This window comes from Bubalus bubalis, chromosome 8, assembly GCF_019923935.1.
Source record: "Bubalus bubalis isolate 160015118507 breed Murrah chromosome 8, NDDB_SH_1, whole genome shotgun sequence".
In the NCBI taxonomy this organism is placed as follows: Eukaryota; Metazoa; Chordata; class Mammalia; order Artiodactyla; family Bovidae; genus Bubalus; species Bubalus bubalis.
The window spans coordinates 117,754,459-117,782,299 of NC_059164.1; the positions used below are offsets into that span (position 1 = coordinate 117,754,459).

The following is a 27,841-nucleotide window of genomic DNA, read 5'->3' on the forward strand; positions in this document are numbered from 1 at the left end:
ACTTGGGGCCACGCCCCTGGCGGGAGCCTACAAATTCCAGCTTAGAGCCGGGCGAGGAGCTACCTGTTGGGGTAGGGTCTCGCGTGAGCGCGAGCTAACGCGGGCGGGCGGCCGCCTGGGACGACCCTGTGTGCCAGCTGCAGTCCGCTCCCCTCACCAGCACCGGCCCCGCCAGTTCCCTGGGCGGTGTCCGCTGGGAGGTCTCCGGCGGGAACCGTCACTCCGCCCAAGTAAGTAAAAGGGTCGGAAAGCCCGGAAACCTGGTTTCATTGGATCTCACCAGCGGTCGGGCTGCCACTGGCCTTGGACCTCTCCACCGGGAAGACGTAGATAGCCCTGCATGTGCGGCCCTTGCCGGATCGGAGGGCGGGGATGTTCTCGGGCCCCCCAGAGGCCCTCCACCCAGCAGTTAAGTTTGCGGACCCGCAAGGGTTCCAAACAGAGGTAAAGTTAAAAAGTTAATCGCTCAGTCGTGTCCGACTCTCTGTGACCCCACGGACTGTAGCCCACCAGGCTCCTCTGTCCATGGGATTCTCCAGCTAACAATATTGGAGTGGGTTTCCATGCCCTTCTCCAGGGGATCTTCCCGACCGAGGAATCGAACCTGGGTCTCCTCATTGCAGGCGGATTCTTTACCATTTGAGCCGCCAGGGAAGCCAGTCATCTATAGTCCTGTATGGCAGCTGCAGTCGGCTCCCCTCACCAGCACCAGCCCCGCCAGTTCCCTGGGTGGTGTCAGTCCCCTACAAAAGTTCTCCTCCCAGTGCGCAGTCCCTAAGTCCAACAGAGTTACCCTAGGTGTCCCGCTAACACAGTCGGCTGTATACCACTGCTTTGGGGGCTGCCCTGGTGGCTCGGACAGTAAGGAATCGGCCTGCAAAGCAGGAGACCCAGGTTCGATCCCCGGGTTGGGAGGATCCCCTGGAGAAGGGAATGTTTACCCACTCCAGTATTCTGGCCTGGAGAATCCCAAGAGTCAGACACGACTGAACCACTAACACACAACGACCACTGCTTTTACAGTTGCTTCCGAAGGTCCTGGGCTTGAAACAAACATTCTGTGGCACTGTACTCTACACAATTCTGTAAAGTACACAGAAGCACAGCTACTTGTACAGGGGGCACACAAGAGACAGCGTGAGCCAGACATCTGGACTAACTTGCACGACTGGACGAGTGAACACAGGTTCGCGTTTTGAAAGTTCACAACGTGAAGGTTCAGATGCAGGGGCCTGCTGTAGTTTACCCCCCTTCTGCATTAAATACCTGTTGTTGTTTTGCAATAAAGATGACTTCAAAGGAATATTTCATTTACCTTTTAGCTTTGGGGAGTATAAGAAAGCCACTTAAATTGCTATTGCCTGTGAGCTTTCATCATCTCTAAGAATTCTTAGGAAATGAGACAGTCTATAGATTGCTTGCAGATTATTTTTATGATGTAAATTTATTTTGAAGTATCTTTTTGTGATTTTGAATTAAAATTTTTTTCATGACTCCAACTCTTTTTTATGGCCCCTGAAAAGCTTCTAAGGCCTCCAAATACTGTGCCTAGAGTGCCTCGTGCCAGAACGTGGCGGTGGGGACTTGAAAGCTTCTAAGGCCTCCAAATACTGTGCATAGAGTGCCTCGTGCCAGAACGTGGCGGTGGGGACTTGAAAGCTTCTAAGGCCTCCAAATACTGTGCATAGGATGCCTCGTGCCAGAACGCGGCGGTGGGGACCTGGAGAGCGCGAGACTCGTCCTGGAGAAGCGCGAGACTCGTCCTGGAGAGCGCGAGACTCGTCCTGGAGAAGCGCGAGACTCGTCCTGGGGAGCGGGAGACTCGTCCTGGGCCAATGCTGCTCTCACAGGCGCAGGAGAAGCCAGGAGCTACTTCCAGCCACTTAAATCCTGTGCTCGCCTTTATTTTGTGTAAGTCTCAGTGCCCTAAAGAACCAGGGAAAGACAAAGAACTATCTGTTTTTCTGAACACCCAGCTGAGTTAAATACCTGCCTGAAATGACCTGGATAATCTCTGGAATAACGTCTCCAAAGCAGAGATTAATGAGATCCGATTTAAAATGTGTGAGATTTAGACACATATTCCAGAGAGTCAATACATGTGGCATTTCTGATCTTTCAGCACTCCAACCATCTAGACCTTTTCATTTCCTTTTATGCAGCTGTCTGCAGAGGTTCGCTTGCATTTGATCTGAGTTGTTTCCCTGTCTTTGGTACTTAAAACACTGAGCCTGGGGAGTAGACCTCAAAAATGGCCGCAAGCTCTTCCCTCTACTCTCACCCCTTTGCCTTTTGGCTTTCCCCTCCTCCTAGCAAGGAGCAGAGCCTGTTTTCCACCCCTTGAATCTGGGTCTGAACATGTGACTTGCCTTGGCCAAAGGAACATCAGAAAATAGGACACTCCTGAGACGTGCTTGTGTGTGTGGGCTCGCCCCTTCTGACAGCCCCTGGGCACCCTCCAACTGCCACGTGCACTATCGTCCCGCCCAGTTGGAGGTATCTCCGTCACCCCAGCCGACACTCGCTTTTCTGCATCCCCCTAAAATAGGAAGCCCCCACACACAGTTTTTCGCCTCTGCTGGAAGCACTGCAGTACAGTGTTCTCATTAACTGTAGAACAAAAATCAAACTCCTTCACCAGCACCCAAGACCTTGACTTTGGGACCCCATCCTGCCCTTCCAAGTCCTCCCCACTTCTCTGCCTAAAGAGCCCTTTCCTGCAGCCTGGCTTCCTCCTCTCACCAACCCCGTGGGTCTTCCCATTGCCAGCCCCTAGAACATTCACCACTTCCATGCCCTCTTTCCTCCTCTTCAGATTCAGAGCTACCACTATTTACTGTCCACACTGAGACCTTCCTTCCCCACGAAGTCTTTCCTGGGCAGTTCCAGTCTTTACTCACTCATTCATTCAAACACACGAACACACAAGGGAAAGAAGACGGCTTCAGTCCCAGCTCTGGGGGAGCTTAGAGTCCAAGAGAACTGAGGGCACACAGCATTCATCTGACACTTGGCACACACGTCCTTGTGTTTCATCTCAGCATTTCACATATCTGCGTCCACCCACAGTCAGAGTGCAAGCTCTGTGAGGTCTAGAGTATCTCTTTTTGCACTCTGTAAACTTCTGTGTACTTCCTACAAAACTCTTAGAAAAGAAGTGAAAGTCATGTCCAACTCCTTGCAATCCCATGGGCTATACAGTCCATGGAATTCTCTAGGCCAGAATAATACTGGAGTGGGTAGCCATTCCCTTCTCCAGGGGATCTTCCTAACCCAGGGATTGAACCCAGGTCTCCTGCATTGCAGGGGGATTCTTTACCAGCTGAGCCACCAGGGAAGCCCCATATCTATTAGAATGCTTTGACAAACATAGACGCTTTGCAGGTGTTTATTAGCCGATAGGTTGGTTAACATGAGAAATTTCCCAAAGGCTTCTTCAAACTTCAGTAAGTCTTCAGATCTACCAATGTAGACAATTGTATGGTCCTTGCCAGTGTGTTCGCCATGATGACTTATGTGTCCACAGGTGAGAATACTGCTCCTCGCTGTGTACTCTGGTTTCACTATCATGTCGGGTCTTTGAAACTGCCAGGATTTGGGATGGTTTCCTTCATTCCACTAGACCGTGCTTTGATTCTAGCTTGATCACAATGAGATCAAATTTCTAAGACATAAGGACACAGAGACCAATTTTTATTTTTTTGTCTTTATACCCCATACAAAACCCAGCCAAGCAACGTTCACGCATAACCCGAGTTCCTTCCCGCCTCCGTTAAAGGGCTTCTTTCTTTCCCTTATCCAAGCCCTCACAGTGGAGAGATAAACAAGCAGAAATCTACTAGCAAGCCAGCTGTCTACCCCTAGTGAAAAACACAAACGAACTGTGATACACTCACGAAATGGAATTTTACCTGCATGAAAAATCCTCAGATCACAGCTGCAAGCAACAATCCGGGTGAGCCTCTACATCCGTGCTGAACAGGAAAATCTCCCCCAGCTTCCCAGCTCACTTAAAATCAAACACTAAGACCTCTAGGCACCCGGGAACCGACCCCTGCCCACCTCTGCAGCCCCCCTACCACGCCCCCATTGCCTCTGTCCAGAACATACTTCCCATGGATCACTACTGTGCCCTCGTCACTTAACATCACAGCGTGAATGTTATCAACACAAACCGCCCCAGAGGCTTGCTCACTTCACCTTGTTCTCTTTTCCTCTACACAGGACTATTGTTTATGTATGGGCTCATTTTCTGTCCAGTCTAATTTGTTTGGTTCGCTATTTTCCAACATCAAGCACAGTTCCTGTCAAATACCAGGAGCTCAGTAAATCTTTCTTAGATCAAGAACTAAACGTGTGCATGAGAGAGAACGAGAGAGGTGACGGGATGGGGGCGGGGGCTAGAGGGGTGGCAGCTAGCTTCCGTGGAGCAAGCACTGCACTCCCGGCTTCTCGCGCGCTGTGGAACGTCGCCACCACAGCAACCCTGTGAAGCAGGCGCTGTTGGCTCTGTTTCACCACTGCAGACCCTGAGAAGAGGGCACGTGACCTGACCTGCTCACACAGTCCACATTCGAGCCCAGGTCCGTCTGACCACCAACTCCTGTCCTTCCACAGCACAATCGCCCTTGTGCTGTTGGGCTATTCCTTGGACTATACAGTCCATGGGGTCGCAAAGAGTCTGACACGAGTGAGTGACTTTCGCTTCCACAGTTGCCCCTTGCCATGCAGTAAAACCACAGCCTGAGTTCATCGTGGGTGACACAGAGGAGAACTTCTAGGTGCCTCTGTTGGAGATTCTGCCCTAAGCACTCATCTCCCCTCCCCTGAAGTTTTCTCACCCTTACGTGTGCCTGAGTATGTACTGAAACCTACCGGTCCATCCAGGCTCCCTCAGCCCAGAGCTGCAGAGGCGGTATAGTGCTCAGGGCTCTCCAGAGGAAATGAGCCAAGAGGAGATGCAGAGAGACAGACACGATAGGCAGATAGACAGGACAGATGGATGGACAGATAGATAGACATACAGATAGATAGAAGGATAGGCAGATGGACAGACAATATAGATAGACTGATAGACACAATGGACAGATAGACAGACGGATAGACAGATATGATGGATAGACAGACAGACATGACAGATGGATAGATGGATAGGCCAAATGGGTGGCTACATAGATAGATAGACAGATGGCCACAATGTGCTTCCTACTTCCATTCTCTTATTAAAAGCCAAAGTTCCCTGGGGAAGTGGTTGATTCTAGGGCTGAGGCAAGAAATATACAAGATAAGCCAGGAGCATCTTGTAGTGCCACAAAAGAAGAAAGTGATCAGGGCGTTCCCTGACAGTCCAACGGCTAAGCCTCCATGCTCTCACTGCCAGGGTCCTGGGTTCAATCCCTGGTCGGGGAACTAATATCCCACAAGCTGCAGGACACAGCCAAAAACAAAAAACAAACGTTGATCAAAACCCAAATCAATAAAGGTACGGGGGTGTGATAGAGGGACACAGGCACCAACCTGAGACTTAAAGCAAAAATAATGTGAACATAAAAATAAATAGCAAAGTATTGGGTTAAATCAAAGTATAAAATAAATATTCATGAGTCAGTATGGATACAAACAAATGTTAACTTTGTCAAATTATTCCCCTCGGAGAAGTGGACTTCCTCCCCACCCCTAAGTGTCACTAAATTTATTGACCTGCTTCCAAAAAACAGACAAAAGGAGGAAAAGCAAGTAACTGCAGAGGAGAAACCTGGGGGTCAGTGTGAGTACCGGCGGCGGTGAGTCACAGTGGCAGCATGGCCCTTGATGTGGGTGACGAGGATGGCCCTTCACCCAGGAGGTCTTCCTCCCCAACGGGCACCCTCACTCCAACCGTGAGAAACGCACCAGACCGACCCAAACTGACCTGTGCTCTACAGAACACCAGACCAATACACCCCAAAGTCGTCAAGATCATCAAAAACAAGGTCAGTCTGGGAAAGTGTCTCAGTCCAAGGCTCGGGTTGACAACGTATCAACACTGGTTCATTGGTGGTGATAAACATACTGTAGTAAGAGGAAGAAGCAAGGGAACTCAGATATGGGGGACACAGGGACTCACCATCTTTGCAACCTTTCTGTAAATTGAAATTTTAAACTTTATTTTTTTAATAAGGAAGAGAAAGAATACCAGGTAGCTTTCAAAATCTCCAGGAGGATCAGAGAACCAGACTTGAGGGAATGATGCCCCAGTCAAGAGCTGGTCCCTTGAAGATCCCAGTGCACCATTTCTGAGCATAAACATAGCATGTCCACAACTTACTTGATGGCAGTCACTTTATTTTTTAATTTGAGTCATGCAGCATGTGGGATCTTAATTCTGCAAACAGGAACCAAACCCATGCCCCCTGCCTTGGAAGTGAAGAATCGTAACCACTGGACTGCCAGGGAAGCCCCCTGACACCGTTACGAGTGCAAGCTCACTCTGCTCCCCGCACAACAAAACCTTAGGGATCTGAGAGACAAGGTGGCCGAGAGGACCGCTAGTCTGTGACATTAGACATTAGTCTGTGTCTCAAAGTAGCTATCTCATGGGGGTCTGGTTGCCAGGTTCTTTTATAGATCAGAAGTGAGGGAGGTGAGGAAACAAAAATGTCTTTGTCAGTCACTCAGTTGTATCCAACTCTTTGCAACCCTATGGACTGTAGCCCACAAAGCTCCTCTCTCCATGGGATTCTCTAGGCAAGAATCCTGGAGTGGGTAGCCATTTCCTTCTCCAGGGGATCTTCCCCACCTAGGAATTGAATCCAGGTCTCCTGCACTGCAGATGGATCCCTTACTGTCTGAGTCACCAGGGAAGTGCAAAAAAGGCCATTAAGCTTGCAAACATCAACTAGAATGTCAAGCCTCGGGCAGGAGATGTGTTAACTTCTTCCTTCCTGCCATCCACAGGTGGACAGGGTTCTGAACGAAGGCACTTTAGTGGAACAGCCAGGCGGGGGCGGGGCTCTCTGAGGCGGGCCATTCTGTACGCGTATAATAGCAGCAGCAGGGAAACGCGGGTCAAAGCAACCGTTCCAACACGGAGGCCGTTGCTGTTGCCCGGTTGTATCTGACTTTTCAGCTCCGTGGCCTATACCCCACCAGTTTCCTCTGTCCATGAAATTCTCCAGCTAAGAATACTGGCGTGGGTTGCCATTCCTTTCTCCAGGGGATCTTCCTGACCCAGGATCAAACCCGCGTCTCCTGCAGTGCAGGTAGATTCCTTACTGTCTGAGCCACCAGGGAAACCCAACGTGGAGACAGACCTGGCCTTTCCCTGCCTTCTAAGACTTCTCCTAAGTCACTTCTAAGACCTTTCCTCCCCGGACCCTAGCAAACTGGCAGAGCCGGGTCATGAGCACACATCTGAGCAGCAAAGGAAGGGAGAGATGTTTTCCCTTTCTCTCAGGAGGGGTCCCTGCTTCATAGGGAGGGGAAGTCCCCTGACATAGGAAGGGGCTTCAAATACTGTTCAGCCAAAAGGAATTATATGGTCCAAAGACAGAGTTCTCTAATGGCCCAGTGTGATCCAAGAATAAAATCTAAATTGTAAAGACATGAATGGACTTCTGAATTTTGGTAGGTGATGACTATCCAGTGGTTTGCTGGAGGCCCCCAGCACTGGTTTGTGGAAGCCAGTTTTGCTTTTAGGAATTCCGCAGTTATTAAACACAACATTATTTAAGACTAAATTATATAAACGTTGTTGTTGTTGTTTAGTCACTCAGTCGTGTCTGACTCTTGTGACCCCATGAACTGTAGCCCACCAGGCTCCTCTGTCCACGGGATTCTGCAGGCAAGAATCCTGCAATGGGTTGCCATGTCCTCCTCCAGGGGATCTTCCAGACCCAGGGATCAAACCTGGGTATCCTGCTTGGCAGGCGAATTCTTTACTGCTGAGGCACCAGGGAAGCCCTATATAAACTTACACTTAATTAATTATATTTCAAAAGGTAAAAGCTACTGAAAATCCGTCGTGTCCTAATTACTTTATTATGCTTTCCTTGAGTCTACTTACATCTTCTTTACACTGATGTCCCGCTCCTTGTGCAGTGACCTCTCACTGGCAGCTGGGATCGGCCGTGCCAGGAGCCAGTGGAAACCAGGAAACTTACAGCATGGAAACCAGGAAACGCTGCAAACCAGAGCCTTTCCTGCCCCCTTATCGAACTTGTTATTAGTTACAGCACACCAGTGAAGCCAGCAAAGATTTTAGAGCCTAAAATGAAGATTTTCCATATCATGGGCTGAAGTCAAAAAACAGATGGTCAGAGTAGTCATCCTTTCATGGAAACTGAGCGAAACTTGCTGATGGAGATCATCTCAAGTGTCTGGAGCACTGGACCAAGGGGTCTCCTGAGGGAGAATCAGGAAAACAATCCTGAATCTGTGAAAGCGCATAAACGTTGAGAAACACCTATTACTGTAGGCCAGTGAAACACCAGCAGTTTGTTTACTTTTTGGTGTTAAGGGGGCAAAACGAAGTCATTCTTCCCTAATGCAGGAGGGCAGTGTGCAAGTCCAGGTGAAACCATTTACCCATAAAGTCCCATTTACTGGGACTTGAACCTAGCCAAAACCCTGCTTGGGACTTGAACCCATGTGACCGGGACTCAAACCCAGCCAAAACCTTGCTTGGGACTTGAACCCATGTGGCTGGTACTCAAACCCAGCAAAAAACCATGGTACCTGGTTTCAGGACCTAATGAAGCTCAGGTTCTTAATGTCTCATTAAAGAAAGAATTCAGTGAGAGATAAAGTGACAGGTAAGAAGTGGATTTATTCAGATTCAGAGAGAAGCACACTCCACAGACAGAGTGTGGGCCATCACAGAGGATGATTGTGGCCCTGAAATTTGGCGTGGTTAGTTTTTATAAGCTGAGTAATTTCATATGCTAACGAGTGGGAGGATTATTCCAACCATTTTTGGGAAGGAGTGGTTACCAGAATTTGGGCCACTGCCCACTTCTTGATCTTTTAACAGTGCCTTGGAACTGTCATCTGACAGATGACCATTATATCTACTACTGTGGGCAGGAATCCCTTAGAAGAAATGGAGTAGCCATCATAGTCAACAAAAGAGTCCAAAATGCAGTATTTGGATGCAATCTCAAAAACGACAGAATGATCTCTGTTCGTTTCCAAGGCAAACCATTCATTATCACAGTAATCCATGTCTATGCCTGAACAGTAATGCTGAAGAAGCTGAAGCTGAACTGTTCTGTGAAGATCTATAAGACCTTCTAGAACTAACATGCAAAAAAGATGTCCTTTTCATTATAAGGGACTGGAATGCAAAAGTAGGAAGTCAAGAGATACCTGGAGTAACAGGCAAAGTTGACCTTGGAATACAAAATGAAGCAGGTCAAAGGCTAACAGAGTTTTGCCAAGAGAACACACTGGGCATAGCAGTGTGTTCTTCCAAAACACAAGACTCTACACATGGACTTCACCAGATGGTCAATACTGAAATCAGATTGAGTATATTCTTTGCAGTAAACATGGAGAAGCTCTGTACAGTCAGCAAAAACAAGACCAGGAGCTGACTGTGACTCAGATCATGACGTCCTTATTACCAAATTCAGGTTTAAATTGAAGAAAGTAGGAAAAACCACTAGACCATTCAAGTATGACCTAAATCAAATCACTTACGATTATACAGTGGAAGTTACAAATAGATTCAGGGGATTAGATCTGATAGACAGAGTGCCTGAAGAACTATGGGTGGAGATTCATGACATTGCACAGAAGGCAGTGATCAAGACCATCCCCAAGAAAAAGAAAGGCAAACAGGCAAAATGGTTGCTGAGGAGGCCTTACAAATAGCTGAGAAAAGAGAAACTAAAGGCAAAGGAGAAAAGGAAAGATATACCCATTTGAATGCAGAGTTCCAAAGAATAGCAAGGAGAGATAAGAAAGCCTTTCTCAGTGATCAGTGCAAAGAAATAGAGGAAAACAATAGAATGGGAAACACTAGAGATCTCTCCAAGAAAGTTAGAGATACCAAGGGAACATTTCATGCAAAGATGGGTAGAATAAAAGACAGAAATGGTATGGACTTAACAGAAGCAGAAGATATTAAGAAGTGGCAAGAATACACAGAAGAACTATACAAAAAAGAGCTTCATGACCCAGATAACCATGATGGTGTGATCACTCATCTAGAGCCAGACATCCTGGAATGTGAAGTCAAGTGGGCTTTAGGAAGAATCATTACAAACAAAGCTAGTGGAGGTGACAGAATTCCCTTTGACTATTTCAAATCCTAAAAGATGATGCTGTGAAAGTGCTGCACTCAATATGCCAGCACATTTGGAAAACTCAGCAGTGGCCACAGAACTGGAAAAGGTCAGTTTTCATTCCAATCCCAAAGAAAGGCAATGCCAAAGAATGCTCAAACTACTGTACTCATGTCACACACTAGCAAAATAATGCTCAAAATTCTCCAAGCCAAGCTTCAACAGTACATAAACCTTCCAGACATTCAAGCTGGATTTAGAAAAGGCAGAGGAACCAGAGATTAAATTGCCAACATCCGTTGGATCATTGAAAAAGCAAGAATTCCAGAAAAACATCTACTTCTACTTTATGGACTATACCAAAGCCTTTGACTGGGTGGATCACAACAAACTGGAAAATTCTGAAAGAGATGGGAATACCAGACCACCTGACCTGCCTCCTGAGAAATCTGTATGCAGGTCAAGAAGCAACAATTAGAATTAGACATGAAACAACAGACTGGTTTCAAATCGGGAAAGCAGTACATCAAAGCTGTATATTGTCACCCTGCTTAACTTCTCTGCAGAGTACATCATGCAAAATGCTAGGCTGATGAAGCACAAGCTGGAATCAAGATTGCCAGGAGAAATATCAAGAACCTCAGATATGCAGATGACACCACCCTTATGGCAGAAAGTGAAGAACTAAAGAGCCTCTTGATGAAAGTGAAAAAGGAGAGTGAAAAAGCCAGCTTAAAGCTCAGCATTCAGAAAACTAAGATCATGGCATCTGACCCCATCACTTCATAGCAAATAGACGGGGAAACAATGGCAACAGTGTCAGACTTTATTTTTTGGGCTCCAAAATCACTGCAGATGGTGACTGCAGCCATGAAATTAAAAGATGCTTGCTCCTTGGAAGAAAAGCTATGACCAACCTAGACAGCATATTCAAAAGCAGAGACATTACTTTGCCAACAAAGGTCCATCTAGTCAAAGCTATGGTTTTTCCAGTAGTCATGTATGGATGTGAGAGATGGTCTATAAAGAAAACTGAGAGCTGAAGAATTGATGCTTTTGAACTGTGGTGTTGGAGAAGACTCTTGAGAGTCTCTTGGACTGCAAGGAGATCCAACAAGTCAATCCTAAACAAAAGAGATCAGATCAGATCAGATCAGTCGCTCAGTCATGTCCGACTCTCTGCGACCCCATGAATCTCAGCACGCCAGGCCTCCCTGTCCATCACCAACTCCCGGAGTTCACTCAGACTCACGTCCATCGAGTCAGTGATGCCATCCAGCCATCTCATCCTCTGTCGTCCCCTTCTCCTCCTGCCCCCAATCCCTCCCAGCATCAGGGTCTTTTCCAATGAATCAACTCTTCGCATGAGGTGGCCAAAGTACTGGAGTTTCAGCTTTAGCATCATTCCTTCCAAAGAACTCCCAGGGCTGATCTCCTTCAGAATGGACTGGTTGGATCTCCTTGCAGTCCAAGGGACTCTCAACAGTCTTCTCCAACACCACAGTTCAAAAGCATCAATTCTTCGGCTCTCAGCCTTCTTCACCATCCAACTCTCACATCCATACATGACCACAGGAAAAACCATAGCCTTGACTAGACGAACCTTTGTTGGCAAAGTAATGTCTCTGCTTTTGAATATGCTATCTAGGTTGGTCATAACTTTCCTTCCAAGGAGTAAGCGTCTTTTAATTTCATGACTGCAGTCACCATCTGCAGTGATTTTGGAGCCCAGAAAAATAAAGTCTGACACTGTTTCCACTGTTTCCCCATCTATTTCCCATGAAGTGGTGGGACCAGATGCCATGATCTTCGTTTTCTGAATGTTGAGCTTTAAGCCAACTTTTTCACTCTCCACTTTCACTTTCATCAAGAGGCTTTTGAGTTCCTCTTCACTTTCTGCTCATAAGGGTGGTGTCATCTGCATATCTGAGGTTATTGATATTTCTCCCTGCAATCTTGATTCCAGCTTGTGTTTCTTCCAGTCCAGCGTTTCTCATGATGTACTCTGCATATAAGTTAAATAAACAGGGTGACAATGTACAGGCTTGATGAACTCCTTTTCCTATTTGGAACCAGTCTGTTGTTCCATGTCCAGTTCTAACTGTTGCTTCCTGACCTGCATACAAATTTCTCAAGAGGCAGATCAGGTGGTCTGGTATTCCCATCTCTTGAATAATTTTCCACAGTTTATTGTGATCCACACAGTCAAAGCCTTTGGCATAGTCAATAAAGCAGAAATAGATGTTTTTCTGGAACTCTCTTGCTTTTTCTATGATGCAGCAGATGTTGGCAATTTGATCTCTGGTTCCTCTGCTTTTTCTAAAACCAGCTTGAACATCAGGAAGTTCACGGTTCACATATTGCTGAAGCCTGGCTTGGAGAATTTTGAGCATTACTTTACTAGTGTGTGAGATGAGTACACTTGTGCAGTAGTTTGAGCATTCTTTGGCATTGCCTTTCTTTGGGATTGGAATGAAAACTGACCTTTTCCAGTCCTGTGGCCACTGCTGAGTTTTCCAAATGTGCTGGCATATTGAGTGCAGCACTTTCACAGCATCATCTTTCAGGATTTGAAATAGCTCAACTGGAATTCCATCACCTCCACTAGCTTTGTTCGTAGTGATGCTTTCTAAGGCCCACTTGACTTCACATTCCAGGATGTCTGGCTCTAGGTCAGTGATCACACCATCGTGATTATCTGGGTCATGAAGATTTTTTTGTACAGTTCTTCTGTGTATTCTTGCCATCTCTTCTTAATATCTTCTGCTTCTGTTAGGTCCATACCATTTCTGTCCTTGATCGAGCCCATCTTTGCATGAAATGTTCCCTTGGTATCTCTGATTTTCTTGAAGAGATCCCTAGTCTTTCCCATTCTGTTGTTTTCCTCTATTTCTTTGCATTGATTGCTGAAGAAGGCTTTCTTATCTCTTCTTGCTATTCTTTGGAACTCTGCATTCAGATGTTTATATCTTTCCTTTTCTCCTTTGCTTTTCGCTTCTCTTCTTTTCACAGCTATTTGTAAGGCTTCCCCAGACAGCCATTTTGCTTTTTTGCATTTCTTTTCTATGGGAATGGTCTTGATCCCTGTCTCCTGTACAATGTCACGAACCTCATTCCATAGTTCATCAGGCACTCTATCTATCAGATCTAGGCCCTTAAATCTATTTCTCACTTCCGCTATATAATCATAAGGGATTTGATTTAGGTCATACCTGAATGGTCTAGTGGTTTTCCCTACTTTCTTCAATGTAAGTCTGAATTTGGCAATAAGGAGTTCATGGTCTGAGCCACAGTCAGCTCCTGGTCTTGTTTTTGTTGACTGTATAGAGCTTCTCCATCTTTGGCTGCAAAAAATATAATCAATCTGATTTCGGTGTTGACCATCTGGTGATGTCCATGTATAGAGTCTTCTCTTGTGTTGTTGGAAGAGGGTGTTTGTTATGACCAGTGCATTTTCTTGGCAAAACTCTATTAGTCTTTGCCCTGCTTCATTCCGTATTCCAAGGCCAAATTTGCCTGTTACTCCAGGTGTTTCTTGACTTCCTACTTTTGCATTCCAGTCCCCTATAATGAAAAGGACATCTTTTTGGGGTGTTAGTTCTAAAAGGTCTTGTAGGTCTTCATAGAACCATTCAACTTCAGCTTCTTCAGCGTTACTGGTTGGGGCATAGACTTGGACTACTGTGATATTGAATGGTTTGCCTTGGAAACGAACAGAGATCATTCTGTCGTTTTTGAGATTGCATCCAAGTACTGCATTTCGGACTCTTTTGTTGACCATGATGGCCACTCCATTTCTTCTGAGGGATTCCTGCCCGCAGTAGTAGATATAATGGTCATCTGAGTTAAATTCACCCATTCCAGTCCATTTCAGTTCACTGATTCCTAGAATGTCGACATTCACTCTTGCCATCTCTTGTTTGACCACTTCCAATTTGCCTTGATTCATGGACCTGACATTCCTGGTTCCTATGCAATATTGCTCTTTACAGCATCGGACCTTGCTTCTATCACCAGTCACATCCACAGCTGGGTATTGTTTTTGCTTTGGCTCCACCCCTTCATTCTTTCTGGAGTTATTTCTCCACTGATCTCCAGTAGCATATTGGGCACCTACTGACCTGGGGAGTTCCTCTTTCAGTATCCTATCATTTTGCCTTTTCATACTGTTCGTGGGGTTCTCAAGGCAAGAATACTGAAGTGGTTTGCCATTCCCTTCTCCAGTGGACCACAGTCTGTCAAATCTCTCCACCATGACCCGCCCGTCTTGGGTTGCCCCACGGGCATGGCTTAGTTTCATTGAGTTAGACAAGGCTGTGGTCCTAGTGTGATTAGATTGACTAGTTTTCTGTGAGTATGGTTTCAGTGTGTTTGCCCTCTGATGCCTTCTTGCAACACCTACCGTCTTACTTGGGTTTCTTTTACCTTGGGCGTGGGGAATCTCTTCACGGCTGCTCCAGCAAAGCGTAGCCATTGCTTCCTTACTTTGGACGAGGGGTATCTCCTCACCACCGCCCTTCCTGACCTTCAATGTGGGATAGCTCCTCTAGGCCCTCCTGTGCCGCGCAGCCACTGCTCCTCTCGTTGCTGCCCCGGCCTCGGGCATGGGTTGCTCCTCCCGGCCAAAATCAGTCCTAAATATTTACTGGAAGGACTGGTGCTGAAGCTGCAACGCCAATACTTTGGCCATCTGATGCAAAGAACGGATTCCTTGGAAAAGACTCTGATGCTGAGAAGGCAAGAAAAGGGGACAACAGAGGATGTGATGGTTGGATGGCATCACCAACTCGATGGACTTGAGTTTGAGCTAGCTCCAGGAGTTGGTAACCGACAGGGAAGCCTGGCCTGCTGCGGTCCGTGGGGTCGCACAGAGCCCGACGTGACTGAGCAACTGAGATGGACTGGAGCTGTCGTGGCGCCTCTGGGGGTCATTTCACTTGCTGACTGAGGATCAAGGTCCAGTGTTGTCTGCCATCTTGGTCCCATTTGATTCTAATCGGTTTATGTTGTGTCCTTGGGCTATGTCATTCTTTCAGAAGCTGTGCCCTGCCCCTTTCCCTCCTGTTACACAGGTGCAGAGAGGGGACAGAGGTGGTGGTCTGAGTCTATTCATTTCCCTGAGCCACCATAACAAAGTACCCAGGCTGGGCAGCTTAAATGAAGTCGCTCAGTTGTGTCCAACCCTTTGCGACCCCATGGACTGTAGCCCACCAGGTTCCTCTGTCCATGGGATTTTCCAGGCAAGAGTACTGGAGTGGGTTGCCATTTCCATCTCCAGAGGATCTTCCCAAACCAGGGATCAAACCCGGGTCTCCCGCATTGTAGGCAGACGCTTTACCATCTGAGCCACCAGGGAAGCCTAGACAATAGGAATTTATCTTCTCACAATTCTGGTGGCTGGAAGTCTGAGATGAAAGTGTGGACAGGGTCATTGCTCCCGTGGCCTGTGTCCTCCTCATGTCCTCACATGGCTATCCCTCTGTGTCCATCTTGTCGACATCATCAGATGTCAAATGGGATAGGAATGTGGTCTCAGATCTCACAGTCCTTAATTTGAATGTCAACTTCACCACGTCTCAGTTTCAGGACCTTGGACAGGTTATTTGCCAGCTCTGCCTATTATCTATAAATGGAAACGGGCTTCCCAAATGACCAAGATGCTTTCCTGATGTGGTTATTCTAACTCCATGACACATCCATAAAGGGCAAGGACACTGTAAGAGTGCGCATCGTCCTCCTCACCCTCATCTGAAACGCCAGGATCTAAGTGTGGACTGTGCTGATGTTTACACAGTGGGTTATGTATTTATGCTGCTGCTTCAGTCGTGTCCGACTGTGCTACCCCATAGACGGCAGCCCACCAGGCTCCTCCGTCCATGGGGTTTTCCAGGCAAGAGTACTGGAGTGGGGTGCCATTGCCTTCTCCAATGTATTTATGAAACAGTCACAAATTTCTACGAAAGTCATGGCAAATGTGTAACTCTTGTGTAGGAGACTAAAGACTAAAGAATGCTTTTTTAAAATTTTAATAATTTTAAGCCATGCCACGAGGCATGCAGGATCCTAATTCCTTGACCAGGGATTAAACCCACACCCCGGCAGTGGAAGCACAGAGTCCTAACTACTGGACGGCCAGGGAAGTCCCTGAAAGGATGCTTTAAATGGTTGAAAGTAGCTTTACCTTGCCAAGAAATCGTCTGGCTATAGTTCCGTAAGAGCTGAGACTTACAAGGACTAATCAGAGGAAACAAAGGGGCGTAGATGGGAATTAGGCGGGGGAAATTGCAGGGAATCATGGGAATTTAAATCCACAGCTAAAAATAGCACTCTCCTCCACTTCCTCTTCACCTTTTGGTGTCAGTTTCTGATTTTAACAAGATTCTGTCTTAGATAAATCATGTGGATTTCACCCACCCCTCTCTAACTCTCACTGCGGTATAAATAAAGAGATGATCAAGAGTCTGCCAGCAGCAGAAAGGAGAGAAGAGGCCTGAATAATTCCTGTGTGCCCAGAATTTGTCCTTTATTCCCCCTCCCTTCGCCACGTGCTGGTGGCTTTCCTTAGTGTGTACCCACAGGCCCCAGCCTCTCCACAGCACCCATCCGACAGCCACGGAACACAGGACCCCAGGAATCCCAAGACAAGAAGAGACTCGCACAGACGCCTTTCAAGTTTGTCCCAGGCAGTGCACACACAAAAGCACTGTACCTCTGAGCGGGAGGGGGGGAGCTTTCCCACCCAAGCACGCTGAATGGCAGGAAGGGAAGCAGCAGGGGGAGAGGACGTGGTGCCCCAGGGCAGTGATCGAGGAGGGGGACAGGACGCACAGAGGCGGAGCACGTGTCCTGGGCCCTCCGCAGACCGCCCTGCGGAGAGCAGCTCCAGCCCCGGAAACGTCCGCCAGCCAAGAACAGAGAGCAGGCCCCCACTCCCCCGAAGTCCTGCCTGCGCCGGTCTTTTCCAGCCTTGGCACAGGTGACCGCAAGGAAGCGGACTAGTTGAGAAAATGTTCTTGTTGCAGAACCAGCTCATAAACTGCTCTCAGAAAGGGCAGTGAGAGCTTTGGAAAATGGATGCTGAACTTTCAACACTTTTTACACTAGCTTTTAAATTGCTTTCTAAAAAATTGCTTAAATTGCTTTCTAAAGAAGAAAGGGTATACAGGAAGCGGTGACCAAAACCATCCCCAAGCAAAAGAAATGCAAGAAGGCAAAGTGGTTGGCAGAGGAGGCCTTACAAGTAACTGAGAAGAGACATGAAAGGCAAAAAAAAGAAAAGGAAAGATATACCCATCTGAATGCAGAGTTCCAGAGAATACCAAGAAGACATAAGAAAGCCTTCCTAAGTGATCAACGCAAAGAGATAGAAGGAAACAATGGAATGGGAAAGACTAGAGATATCCTCAAGAAAATTAGAGATACCAAGGGAACATTTCATGCAAAGATGGGCACAATAAAGGACAGAAATGGTATGGACCTAACAGAAGATATTAAGAAGAGGTGGCAAGAATAAACAGAAGAACTATACAAAAAAGATCTTCATGATGCAGATAACGATGTTGGTGTGGTCACTCACCTAGACCCAGACATCCTTGAGTGTGAAGTCAAGTGGGCCTTAGAAGCATTACTACAAGCAAATCAAGTGGAGGTGATGGAATTCCAGATGAACTGTTTAAAATCGTAAAAGATGATGCCATTAAAGTGCTGCACTCAATATGCCAGCAAATTTGGAAAAGTCAGCAGTGGCCGCAGGACTGGAAAAGGTCAGTTTTCATCCCAATCCCAAGGAAATGTAATGCCAAAGAATGATCAAACTACCATACAATTGTGCTCATTTCACATGCTAGCAAGGTGGTGCTCAAAATCCTTCAAGTTAGGCTTCAGCAGTACGTGAACAGATAACATCTTGATTTACAAGCTGGATTTAGAAAAGACAGAGTAAGCAGAGATCAAATTGCCAACATCCATTGGATCATAGGGCTATCCCTGGTGGCTCAGCTGGTAAAAAATCCGGCCACAATGCAGGAAACCTGGGTTTGATCCCTGGGTTGGGAAGATCCCTTTGAGAAGGGAACGGCTACTCACTGTGGTATTCTGGCCTGGAGAATTCCATGGACTGTATAGTTCATGGGGTCGCAAAGAGTCAGACAGGACTGAGCAACTTTCACTTTCACTTTCATTGGATCATAGAAAAAGCAAGGGAATTCCAAAAAAAAACTTCTGCTTCACTGACTATGCTAAATCCCTGTGTGGACCACAGTAAACTGTGGAAAATTCTTAAATAGATGGGAATACCAGACCATCTGTCTCCTGAGAAACCTGTGTGCAGGTCAAGAAGCAATAGTTAGAACCAGACATGGAAAAATGGACTGATTTAATATTGAGAAAGGAGTATGTCAAGGCTGTATATTGTCACCCTGCTTATTTAACTTCTATGCAGAGTACATCATGCAAAATGCCAGGCTAGATGAAGTACAAGCTGGAATCAAGATTGCCAGAAGAAATATCAACAACCTCAGATATGCAGACGCTAATGGCCGAAAGCAAAGAGGAACTAAAGAGCCTCTTGATGAAAGTGAAAGAGGAGATTGAAAAAGCTGGGTTAAAATTCAATATTCAAAAAACTAAGATAATGGCATCTGGTCCCATCACATCATGGCAAATAGAAGGGGAAAAAGTGGAAACGTTGGCAGATTTTTTTCTTGGGTTCCCAAATCATTGCAGATGGTGACTGCAGCCATGAAATTAAAAGATGCTTGCCTCTTAGAAGAAAAGCTATGACCAACCTAGACAGCATATTAAAAAGCAGAGACATCACTTCCTGACAAAGGTCCATATAGTCAAAGCTATGGTTTTTCCATGTACAGATGTGAGAGTTAGACCATAAAGAAAGTTGAATGCTGAAGAATTTATGCTTTCAAATTTTGAAAAAGACTCTTGAAAGTCCCTTGGACTGCCAGGAGATCAAACCAGTCAATCCTAAAGGAAATCAACCTTGAGTATTCACTGGAAGGACTGATGCTGAAGCTGAAGCTCCAATAATTTGGCCACCTGATGGGAAGAGCCAATTCACTGGAAAAGTCCCTGATGCTGGAAAAGATTGAGGGCAAGAGGAGAAATGGGCGACAGAGGATGAGATGGTTGGATGGCATCACTGACTCAATGAACATGAATCTGAGCAAACTCCAGGAGATAGTGGACAGGGAAGCTTGGCGTGCTGCAGCCCATGGAGGCACAAAGAGTCAGACACGACTTCATGACCGAACAGCAGCAAAGAGGAAAAAGAGAGAAGTGTGAGGAAGGCATGTTTAAGGAGTCAGGCCTTCTCCTGTTCCTTATTTGCCTCTGGGCGCACCCAGGGGAGTAAAGCTATCTCGGCTGTCTTAAGGTACCCTACTCCACCCTTCTCACCACTTGGTCATCCACTCACTAGTCCTTATTACATGTATTTAACCAGTCATATGTGGATAGACATTCAGGTTGTTCGGAGTTTTATATTCTTGTGTAAATGATGTTGTGCAAAGATCCTTCTACATATTTATTTGCACACTTGTACAAACCTTGGAGGTGGTCCCCCACATCCCCCATGGGAGTTTCTTCTCCTTTGCTCCCTCCTGGGAGTTTCCAGATAAAGTCAAAGCAGCCCTGGTGCTGTTGGCAAAGGCTACATCATGCCCAGTCCTCGGTGTTCTTTGGAAGGAATGGTGCTGAAGCTGAAACTCTAGTACTTTGGCCACCTCATGCCAAGAGTTGACTCATAGAAAAAGACTCTGATGCTGGGAGGGATTGGGGGCAGGAGGAGAAGGGGACGACAGAGGATGAGATGGCTGGATGCATCACCGACTCGATGGATGTGAGTTTGAGTGAACTCCGAGAGTTGGTGATGGACAGGGAGGCCTGGCGTGCTGCAGTTCACCGGGTCGCAAAGTGTCGGACATGACTGAGCGACTGAACTGAACTGAACTGAACTGACATCACGCCCAGGCCGCCTCCCAGGAAAGCGTTCCGTGGGGGACCTGGTGGAGACAGAGGCAGAGCTGCCTGGCAAGGGGGTGGGTCACATCTGAGTCTCCACTCGTCAACAGGCCTGGGAGAGGAAACAGTGCCCATAGACGAGTCAGGGAATCCACCAGGAGGACGCAGACCTCACCTGGGCATCCCCAGGGGCTGCAGCCCCAACCACAGGTTCCCTGAGGACAACTGCCCACCTGGATCCGCAGCCTGCAGTGAGGCTCCTCCCCTGCCGCTGAGGTGTAACCCTGAGAGCCAGGCCCAGGAGTGAGCGCGGGGAGACGGGGAGCGGGCTGGGGTTGGGAGTGGCTCCACTGGGAGCTTCGTCTTGTCTCCGTGCTGTGCTTGCCGCGTCCCTTTCAAACCTTTAACTTTCCAGATCAGCTTTGCTGTAGTTTGTTGTTATCCCCGAACCCCTCCAAATCCTCTCAGTCTTAGGTTGGATTTGAGTTACAGAGAATTGCCTTTTTTTTTTTTTTTTTCCTTTGAGTCTTCCTGTTTAAAGCAAGGAATAGTTTCGTGAGCATCTAAGAGAACTGACATCTTTGTGTTGGCTCTTGGCTCTGGGGTTGCAAGCCATGCCCAGCAGCCAGGACCCTGAGAAGCTTCTCCAAGACTCCTGCTCGCTGCAGTCTGGTCTGCCCAGGGCTCCTCGCGCCCCAGGGGGCAGCCTTTCCACACGGTGAGCCCAGGGTCACTCACAGCAGAAGACGCCTCACCAGGGCCCCTCTGCCAAGCGTTACTAAAGGAGCTGGAAGGGCTCATCTGTGTGGCTTGTAAACCTGGTCAGAAATATCTTGGTCACCTTTACAGGCTCCTGGGCACTGGCATTGCTAAACATCCTGCTACTGATGTTCTTTTACAGCATCTTTAAACCAAGTTTCAAGTGAGTGTCATAAAAATCCCTCTATCCAGGAAGTCAACGCCGTGAAGTGTGAAAGCCAGACGGAGAGTGCGCGGGGCCACCTGACGTGCCTCCAGTCTGAGTGCGGGTGCCAGTTCATCAGCAAGCCACCAAGACATACAAATGCGGGTCAGGAACGGTGTGAAGAGGGCCCAGGGTCGCGGTGGGGCCTGGAGGGCGGTGTGAGGAGCTGCAACCTGGGAGGACAGAAAAACACTCCCTCATTAGCAGCGCTTGCTACTCTCCAGAGCTGACCTTCTCGGGAGGTTTCTGTGACTGTAAAACATCCAGACAGGGGACCTCCCTGGTGGTCGAGTGGCTAAGAGTTTGCACTCCCAATGCAGGGGGCCTGGGTTCAATCCCCAGTCAGGGAACTAGATCCCACACACAACTAAAGATCTCTGGCATGCCGAATGCTGCAACTAAGATCCCGTGTGACCAAACAAATTAATCAAATAAATAATACACATTTTTTTAAAACTCGAGCCAAACATACACAAACAGCCCGAGCCCCTTGCGTTGCGTGTGTCTCACTGTGCCTTGCGCGCAGAAGTTCTTGACGTGGTGGTGGTTTTGTGCATTTGTCTCTCTGGGCATCAGTTCTCTAAGGGCAGCACCTGCGCCTGCAATTTCCCCCTCCAGCGCCTAACACCTTCTCCCAGAGCTTCTCCGCAAAGGCCTGCTGTCGACCGTGACCCGGAAGTCACAGCGGCAACAGGACCATAGAGGTGGCTGTTGTTCACTCACTCAGTGGTGTCCGACTCTTTGCCGCCCCGTGGACTGCAGCACGCCAGGCTTCCCTGTCCATCACGAACTCCCGGAGCTTGCTCAAACTCACGTCCATGGAGTCGGTGATGCCATCCAACCATCTCATCCTCTGTTGTCCCCTTCTCCTCCTGCCTTCGATCTTTCCCAGCATCACGGTCTTTTCCAGAGGTAGCTGTTTGTCTCAAAGTCAAGAAATCTTCAGGCACTGGCAGTCCAGTAATTAGGACACCCCGCCTCCTGCAGGGGGCGCGGGTTCAATCCCCGGTCGGGCAACCAAGATCCCACATGCCCAGCGGCCGGGTCAAAAAATTACCAAAAAAACAGAAAGCTTCAAACGAAGCTCAATGCAAGAGCCAAACACAAGCGTTGCTTTGGAAAACGCTTCAGGAACCTGATGTTTGTCTGATGGGAGCGGTGTGTGTTTGGGCTTGAGTGTCAAACACGTTAGCAGAGGTTGGGGTGCCACTCCCCGACACAGGCCGGGGCCGCCCTTCGCTCCCCGCGGTCCGCAGCTGGTCCTCCGGAGACCGTTCTGAGGTGGCGCCCCGGCACCGCTAGGGGGCAGGCGCGCCAAGCGAAACGCGCTCTGCCGAGTCCGCGCCGGGCGCCGGCGATTGGTCCTCCCTGCCCGTGGGCCTCCGAGCCGTCAATCGCTCGCCTCGCCAGGGTTCCAGGTTTTGAGCCCCCGAGCCGTCACAAGTCACAGGACTAGCATGTTTTGCTCCAAAGGTGATGCTGTGTATCCTACTTATCTTTACACTGCATTTTTCCTGAATCATGGGCGGACCCTGGGTCTTAAGGCGATTTCTTTCAGTGAAAGAAACCAACAAGGTTGGTTTCACTAAAAGGGACCGGTTGCGAGTGGAGAGAGCTCTGCGGTCCAGCCCCTGGTTCCGCCTTTACAACTCACAGATTCTCCCCAAGTGAAGAAGGCCTAATAAGCTACAGTCGTTCACTGGAGAAGGAGCCTTAAAATGAGAATCTATCCTAATTTATTAGCACTTCCCAAACTGGACTTATTTTATCACTAACAATGTTTTACTTTTATGTGGCATTTTGTAGCTCACAAACCACATGCTATCCATTATTTACAAAAACCCAACAGGATAAACTAGGATGAGCATCCCTTTTTAACAGAAGAGGAAACTGAAATATGATGTGGTGAAGTAACTACCCAGTTAGTATAGTAGTTAGCAAGTTAAAATAATTTGCACAGTGAATAAACCACAGAGGCAATACCAGCCTTCAGATCTCAGTTTCAAGTCCAGAACTCGCTCTCCCATTCTCCGCAGCCGTCCCAGGAGAAAGAATGAGTCATAGATGCAGAGACAGAGATGGAGTCACAGTGCAGACAGAGGCAGATGTAGAACTCTCACAGCTGGGGATGTGGGTGGAGATGTTAGAGATGTAGTTATGGTTTTGCTATGGATTTCAACATAGATGTGGTGATGGTTGCGGGTGTAGAGGTAGAGACCCAGTTACAGAGACATGGAGATGGAGGTGGGGAAGGAGAGGCAGATGGAGATGGAGGTATAAAATGGTCGTTGAACGGGCCAGTGCTGAAGACCAGTCCTGGGTGTTCATTGGAAGGACTGATGCTGGAGCTCAAGCTCCAATATTTTGGCCACCTGATGTGAAGAGCTGACTCATTGGAAAAGACCCTAATGCTGGGAAAGATTGAAGGCAGGAGGAGAAGGGGACGACAGAGAATGAGATGGTTGGATGGCATCACCGACTCAATGGACATGAGTTTGAGTAAATTCCAGGAGTTGGTGATGGACAGGGAAGGCTGGTGTGCTGCAGTCCGTGGGGTCACAGAGAGTCAGACACGAACTGAGCGACTGAACTGAACTGAGCTGGCCACATTAATAATTCTAACATGCAGCTAGAAACCCCTGGGCCTGGATGCTCTAGTTCCAGGCCATTACCTTCTGTCCACAGAAGGTCTGGTTTTAGGGAGACAATGCCATGGAAATGATGTCTGCCACGCTGGAGAGTTCTGGGAGTGCGGTTCTATGTACTGAAAGGGATGATAAAAATTCCCTTTCTCTTGTTCATCAAAATCAGCCTTTAATATATTTAGAAATTTTGGAGCTTCCTGGGATAGTCTAGGATATTAGTTTATACATAATCCTACTTTTTCCTTATATATCTGAGAATAAAAGATGAAACTCAAAGAAAAAAATGAACAGTTAAAAATATGTTATATTTTTTACTAGTATGAAATTAAATTATGTTTTAAGAGTTCCAATACATTTCTAACTGTGGTAGATTTTAAGGTAATTATGTGTCTCTTCGGTAATATATTTGCTATCAACTTATTGCATAAAAGGATTGCTTGTGAACGTAAGATTATTTTTAGATTTATAGCCCTTTCAAGTGAAAAAGAGGTTTTTCAGGAGTACTTCCGATTTCCAGTGTCTGGTGAATTTTCCATTTGCCATCAATAATACCGCCTACAGAAATCCCCCTTCATATAAATCCAGCCTGACATTCCTATAATGCACAGTGCAAAAGAGTGCTCTTAGGGCAAGAAATAATCTGTGTGAATTATATCAGGCCAGCATGTTGAAAACATTCATCCCGCAATTTATGAATTCAGATGCTCCCAGAATATGTTTTGGTATTCTAACGAGATGTAGGTGTTTTCATTGGCTATCTTGATAAATGTTTATTGTGGGCACAGTGAAAACTGCTGATTTGAAAAAATATTTCTGTAGTCATTTTTTTGGCCTGCCTCTAATGTTTATTACTCACAAGATCAAAACTGTACGGCACTATTCCCCAGTCTAGGGCTTCCCAGGTAGCTCAGTGGCAAAGAATCCCTCTGCCAATGCAGAAGATGCAGGAGACATGGGTTCGATCCCTAGGTTGGTACAGTCCCCTGGAGATGGAAGTGGCGAGCCACTCCAGTATTATTGCCTGAAAAATTCTATGGACCGAGGAGCCTGGCAGGCTACAATCCACGGGGTCGCAGAGTCAGACACAACTCAGCGACTGAGCACACACATTACCCAGTCTAAGGTCATTTTCGTTGTTTTGATTTTTCCAATGTAAAGACACTGTTAAAGACACCAGTTGAAACTTTGTAATTTGGCTGTTTCTGCAGGTGTATTGGAGGCCTCAGTGTCCATGGACCACCCCACTGCTGCCTGGGTTCAGGCTGTGCAGCATGGATTTGGAAAGGACCTGGGTAAGTTGCAGAGGTCCGGTTAAAGATGCCATTGTGTATTACGTTCTGCTGTGTCACTTTACATGGTCTCATGTCACTGTTACAGTGTGGCTATCTTGTGTTGTGTGTTATGTGTTGCTGCATTATGTTGCTCATGCTATATATCATATCAGATTACTACATTATATTGTTTTAGGCTATAGAGCTATGATTGCAATAGATAAAAATTACAATTTTGTCTGAGTTGAGGATGGAGTAAGTGTTTGGGCTACATGACACCCTGCCCACACTGTCTGCACCCCTGGGTAGCTGGCGCTCTCCGCCTTCTGGGTAGCTGGCGCTCTCCGCCTTCTGGGGAGCTGGCGCTCTCCGCCTTCTGGGTAGCTGGCGCTCTCCACCCCCTGGGTAGCTGGCGCTCTCCGCCTTCTGGGGAGCTGGCGCTCTCCACCCCCTGGGGAGCTGGCGCTCTCCACCCCCTGGGTAGCTGGCGCTCTCCACCTTCTGGGTAGCTGGCGCTCTCCACCCCCTGGGGAGCTGGCGCTCTCCGCCTTCTGGGGAGCTGGCGCTCTCCGCCCCCTGGGGAGCTGGCGCGCTCCACCCTCTGGGGAGCTGGCGCTCTCCACCCCCTGGGGAGCTGGCGCGCTCTGTCCGCACTGTCTCCACCTTCTGGGTTTTGATTTCTTCATTGGCTGTTTTGAAAATTAAAGGCTGAGAACTCAGTGCTCACCCAGCCTCCTGCCTTTATGTAAGTGTGTGTATGTGTGTGTCTGAGTGTGTTCTTTATGTAAGAGTTTGTGTGTGTGTGTGTGTCTGGGTGTGTTCTTGAAGATCTCAGAGGGCTGGGATTCTGTTGGGTTGGCCCAGAAGCTCATTTGGGCTTTCCTATCCAGATGAAGATTTTGGCCAACTCAGTGTGATTGTTCCGGGTGACCAGCCCTCCCGACTGACCCCTGAGTCATCAGCCTTCACTCACACAGATGCAGAAGCTGGCAGACGCTCTGACTTCCCCTCTAAGGCTGCCCACTCAGTGCTGCTCACGATGATGGCTGTCTCGCTTAGCTCCTGGCTTGTGTCTTGGGAGTGGAATTTAGTCTGTTATCTGAATTACAATTACAAGGAAAAAAACATGCAAATAGATGTGTAACATAAAGTGAGGGGTTATTTTTGAAAGTCACCCAGCTAGCTTCTACGGTCAGGTCATTGATGAGAAACCATACACTTGTTTGTGAAAGATTGTTCCAGAAGCATTGGAAATCCGAGTAGGAATAAATCAGATTAATTTTCAAAATTCACAGAGATAAACTTTTCATTATGAAATCGTGAATGTTCTCTTCTATTTAAATTCAGATGTGGTTAGCTCCTTTTAGATATGTTACAATAATAAATAGTAGACTGAGGGGGTGGCAGTGAATATCCTTGATCCCTGTAAATAATTAGCTTGGTCGGCCTATAGAGCATAATGTCTAACCTTGTAAAAACCCCAGCCTTCTAACTCTGTCTCATTAGCAAAAGTAAATAAGTCTGTGTTGGGCCCACAGACCAACACAGGGACCCAGTATTGTCCCAGGACCGGCCAGACGAGCGGAGCGCGCTTGCTGGCGGTAGTTATCAACCGGCTTTCCCTCTTCCCATGAGGAGCGGGACATGATGAGGTCAGCCGCTCTCGCAGTTATTCCAGTGGTCCATACAGCCAACAGCAGAGGGGCAGACAAAGGACCTGCTTCTCCGGGGCACCCCAGAGGGGTGGCAGAGAGCTTCCCCGCTTCCCCGAGATGGGCCATGGGGCTTCTGTGAGATGATGCCAGTGGTCAGTGCAAACGTGGCACCAGCCCAGCCAGGCGCAAGCTGCCCAAGCTCCTCGATTTAGTGCTCCCCTAGACGCACCTACACCCTCACTCTTGCCTCGGGCTGTTTACAGAGTCACGCTGTCATCGTCCATCCACTGATACCTGCAGAGAAGGAGAATCCCGCTTCCTCTGTGCACAGCGTCTGCACACGCCTGACCCATCCTAGGACATAGGTGTCCTTCCTCCATGTTCTAAGCAGCGTGACCTGATGTCTTGCTTGGGCTGGAGAAGACGTCCGCAGTTGCCTTCTTCTTTTTCTTTCTAGTTTCATCCATTCAGCTCAGCAGTATTGACTTTCTCTGTACTCTATGCTATTCTGCAAAAAAATAATAGTGAAAGTCGTTCAGTTGTGTCCAACTCAGTGCAACCCTATGGATTGTAGCCTGCAAGGCTCCTCTGTTCATGGGATTCTCCAGGCAAGAATACTGGAGTGGGTTACCATTCCCTTCTCCAGGAGATCAGCCTGATCCAGGAATCAAACTCCAGTCTCCTGCATTGCAGGCAGATTCTTTACTGTCTGAACCACCTTAGGCACTTAGAATATTTGCATAAATAGAGTTGGTAAATAGATACTTACATAAATAGACAACAGAGCTTACAGCTCAGCTACCCTATGCTTGATGTGAAAGTGAAAGTTGCTCAGTTGTGTCCAACTCTGGATTCTTTACCAACTGAGCCAACAGGAAGTCCTGGAATCCTGGAGTGGGTAACCTATCCCTTCTCCAGCAGGTCTTCCCAACCCAGGAATCAAAGTGGGGTCTCCTGCATTGTAGGCAGATTCTTTACCACCTGAGCTATCCAGGAAGCCCAAAACAATGAAAGTGTTAGTCACTCAGTCGTGTCTGACTCTTTGCAACTCCATGGACTGCAGCCC

The 27,841-nt window shown here is 47.6% G+C and overlaps 1 long non-coding RNA gene and 1 other non-coding gene across 3 annotated transcripts; both read left to right on the top strand.

Moving 5' to 3' along the window:
* LOC112586644 lies at positions 1-26,513 on the top strand. 2 transcript variants are annotated; one of them, XR_006641345.1, is made up of 6 exons: positions 1-230; positions 1,689-1,911; positions 3,804-3,955; positions 5,718-5,972; positions 25,058-25,141; positions 26,011-26,513. It is a non-coding gene; the product is annotated as an uncharacterized LOC112586644 (long non-coding RNA). The 2 variants fall into 2 exon arrangements; XR_006641344.1 differs by lacking the exons at positions 5,718-5,972; positions 25,058-25,141; positions 26,011-26,513 and having other exon boundaries at positions 3,804-4,182.
* On the top strand, positions 21,482-21,554 carry TRNAG-CCC. Its single transcript has one exon. It is a non-coding gene; the product is annotated as a tRNA-Gly (tRNA).
* Positions 26,514-27,841: the final 1,328 nt, after the last annotated feature.